Source organism: Prunus avium, chromosome 1 (assembly GCF_965620075.1).
Source record: "Prunus avium chromosome 1, drPruAviu1.hap1.1, whole genome shotgun sequence".
Classification (NCBI taxonomy): domain Eukaryota; kingdom Viridiplantae; phylum Streptophyta; class Magnoliopsida; order Rosales; family Rosaceae; genus Prunus; species Prunus avium.
Window position 1 is genome coordinate 55,415,502 of NC_142284.1, and position 4,202 is coordinate 55,419,703.

Genomic DNA, 4,202 nt, shown 5'->3' on the forward strand with positions numbered 1-4,202 from the left:
AAACAAATATCGAACCCTAATACACCGCATTCCTAAACAGTAACCTCAACTCTGTTGGGCTGCACTTGATCACCTTCATCTTCATTCTCTCTTGACATCTCCTCCAGTGATTTTCCCTTTGATTCCGGCACCAAAAACGTAAAGAAGAACCCCAAAATGCTAATCACACCAAGCACAATGAGAGAATTCCTCATTCCAATGCCAGGTGGGTACCCTGCATCAGTCTTAGTTTGGTCTTGATTCTGTGATGCATACAAGAACCCAAATGCCCCAATAATCGCCCCGGCTTTGCCCGCAGCTGCTGAAATCCCATGGCACGTGGACCGGAACCTTGCTGGGAAAATCTCTGCCGGAATAACAAATGTTGTACTATTGGGTCCAAAATTGGCAAAGAAAAATGTTAGACCATATATGACAATAAATCCGATGTTGTTTTCAGGTCTGGTCCAGTGATGGTATGGAATTGCCAAGACAAACATGAAAACAGTCATGAAGAAAAACCCAATTAGCTGAATTGCAAATCGGCCAATGTGATCGATGAGGAAGACAGTGACCCAATACCCGGGAACTGTGCCACATAGGGCTATTAGGGTTTGTGCCCTAGCAATTTTGTAAAGCTCATCTAGGGCACTCATAGAGCTTGCTGATGGCAACCATCCCACAGCGCTGAAGATGTCCTTTTGGAAAAGGTTTTGGCTATAGTAAGCAATGTCTAGCAAGAACCATGTGGAGGCCGTGCCCAATAAATGTAACCCATGTCTCCTAAGAAACTCCTTGGAAAATAGAGCAAACTTCGAGGACCTGTTGTTTTGTGGCTGCGCTACTTCTTGTTTCTCTTTGATCTCAACATTCAACACTTTGGCCATGTCTTGGCAAGCCTTGGTTTGATCCTTGGCTACCAAGGCAGTGTAACGAGGGGTCTCCGGCATTTTCATCCGTGAATAGAAAGTCAATGCGGCAGGAATTGCTCCAAACATGAGAATAATCCTCCATACGTAATCTGCCTGAGGCACAGTGGATCCAATCGGACCATCTGAGTAGGGGTCAGCATGGTATAGGGCTCGAAAGATAGAAGAAACAACAATAGCCACCATCCCACCAGCCAAAATCCCAAACCCTTGCATTGCAAAAACCGACGCTATAAATGCCCCGCGAGTCCTTTTATTGGCATACTCCGACATAATTGTTGCCGAAAGCGGGTAGTCGCCACCAATGCCAAAACCTAGCCAAAATCGGAAAAAGCAAAGAGTGGCTATGACAGAAGTTGGCGAGCTACCAAAAGAGAGGCCAGAGCCAATGGAACAACCCACCATGAGCATTAGGGTTATGCCATAAGCGCCCTTACGCCCGAGCTTGTCCCCGAGCCACCCGAAGAAGAGCTGGCCGGCTAGGGTACCACATAGGGCAACTCCATTGACTGCGGCTGCCACGTTTGGCGGTAGGCTGCCGGGCTTTGCTGACCCCTCGATGTGGTAGTAAATGCGCCCGAGGAGTTTGGTGACGAGTGAGATGCAAAAGAGGTCATAAGAATCGGTGAAGAAGCCCATGCCGGAGATCACAACCGCAGTGAAGTGGTAGAATTGGGTTTTGGCTACATCCAGCACTTTTAGGACCTCAGGTTGCTGTTCCTTCGCCATGGTTGGAGTTTGTGAATTTCTCTCTCGATCAAGTTTCTTCTTTACTAATCTTATAACTTCTTGAAAAAAAATTGTGGGTTGTGATTTATGAATTTATAAGGGTTTTTGGGAGGCAAATTAATCCTGGTCCAATACGTACTAGGATATAAATGTTTTAACTCCTATTTGGATTTAAACTGCCTCTAGGATGTGGATAGGTTGAATCAAATGCACATAAGGGTTTTAACTCCTATTTCGAGTCAAACTGCCTCTAGAATCTGTACAAGTTGAATAAAATGCTTTAAAAAATATATATAATTACCCTAAATAAACCTACGATTTTTTTGTTTTTTGTTTTTGTTTTTCACGTAACTTGACCCCTAACCATAAGCCTAAACCCTCGAACCCTAACCATAAGCCTTCCTCTTCATTATATATATATATATATATATATATATAAATCAGGTATAATGCATGATTCCGTCCTTATTGCTCTAGAAAATTCATCAGCTCTGTTAATTTGGGACATCAATTTTCTTCGTTTTTATAAATAATTGTTTCTTTCCGGAAATGCTATATGGAACTAATACTTTTTATGTAAATTATGTCTTTGAGAACAAAAAGTTACGTTTTCTTTTTGTGTGAATATTTATGTAAATTATGTCACAGCCAACATTTCTGGATATTAATCTTAGGGCAATTTTAAATGCAAGGGAAAAGCCAGCGAAGGGTCTTAGTGATGCTTTTCATCCACTTTTTAGACATATGTTACATGAAGATTTCCAAAACATTGTGCTTCCATCTGCTGTAAAAATGCTGAAACGTAACCCTGAGATTGTACTGGAATCTGTTGGGATTCTCTTGAATTCAGTCAACCTTGATTTAAGTAAGTATGCAGTCGAAATTATTTCAGTGGCATTGCCACAGGCTCGGCATGCAGTTGAAGGCAGAAGGGTTGGGGCGCTGGCAATTATACGATGTGTGAGCCAAAAGTCTAGTAATCCAGATGCTTTAGAAGCAATGTTCAATGCTGTCAAATCTGTAATTGGAGATTTGTTCCTGATTATTTTATTATTTTGGGGGTTTTGAAAAGAATGGAATGGAAAGGAAAGTCGTAATGAAGAGCGAATGGAATGAGAAAGGAAGGTATCAATTTGAACAGGGTTAGAGGGAAGACTTACATTTCCTTACCAGAGAATTGGCATGATCAATGCACTGAAAGAAATGTGTAATGCTCCAGAAAGGGAAACATCTCAACAGCCGGTCACAAACCTTATGCAATTTCCTTTTATCTTGTTACAAGGATAAGGGTAACATGTGAACTTGTGGTCTTACATATTAATTTGTCCTGTTACGTTATTTTATTGAACTCTTTCTCGTATTTTTGTATGAGTAATCAAATCTTTTGGATTTAAATTTTTGCTTCGCTTTCTGATTGAGTACTTCATTTTGGTTTACGTTTCTTCCTTGTCTATTTATATTTCTATCCGATGTTTTAATTCCCAGGAAATGAGGAGGTGAAGCTTGCAATTTTGTCAGCTCTGGGTTTGTGCGCAGCAAGATCTGCTGATGCCATTTTATCAGATGTAGTTTTGTTTTTCTCATCTGGTCTTAAGGAGGAGGAAGCTCTAAGAAGAGGGCATCTTCGTTGTCCACGAACCATATGCAAAATAGTACAGATGCTGTTTTCGGGTTACCTGTGGTTGATTTAAAAGTTTTATTTGGCTGTGATTTGCTGCCATTTGCTATACGCTTTAAATATATTCCAACGGTATACCGCGCGGCTATCCTCTGTAATATATTCGAATGTTTCAATAGTACGGCCGAGCGGCTATAATTTTAAATATAATCGAATATTTAAATAGTACAGCCGATCGGCTATACTCTTTAATATATTCGAATATTTAAATAGTACAGCCGCGCGGCGATACTGTTTAAATATATTCGAATTGTATAGCCGCCCGGCAATACTCTATAATATATTCGAATATTTAAATAGTATAGCCGCGCGGCTATACGGTTTAAATATAATCGAATATTTAAATTGTACAGCTGACGGCTATACTCTTTAATATATTCGAATATTTAAATAGTACAGCCGCGCGGCTAGACATCGAATATTTATTTATTTATTCGAATATACCTATTTTATTTTTATTTTAAAAAAAATATAGTAATTTTATCTTAGCCTTATTTAATTAATAATTATATTTCAATTATTATTTATTTAGTGAATAATTAGTATTTAAATATTGTAATTAATTTCACAAATTACTCAATGTATACTAATTAATTATTTTAAATTATTTTGTGGGCTTTTAAAAAAAATTTGTCTAGTTTGATTAGTTTAATATTTATAATTAAGTAATATCTTAGTCTTATTTAATCACTTTAATTAGTAATTAGTTTTTAGTTATTATTTTTTTAGTGAATAACTAGTATTTAAATATTTTAATTAATTTCAGAAATTACTTAATAAATAGTATTAAATTCTTTTAAATTCTTTTATGGACTTGAAAACTTGGGCTTGGAGTTGTTCTTTTGGACGAAATTTCTATCGTATCAAAATCATGATGAGACGGAATC

At 37.9% G+C, this 4,202-nt stretch overlaps 1 pseudogene; it reads right to left on the bottom strand.

Moving 5' to 3' along the window:
• LOC110753831 (inorganic phosphate transporter 1-4 pseudogene) lies at window positions 1–1,653 on the bottom strand (annotated as a pseudogene).
• Between the last annotated feature and the right edge of the window lie 2,549 nt (window positions 1,654–4,202).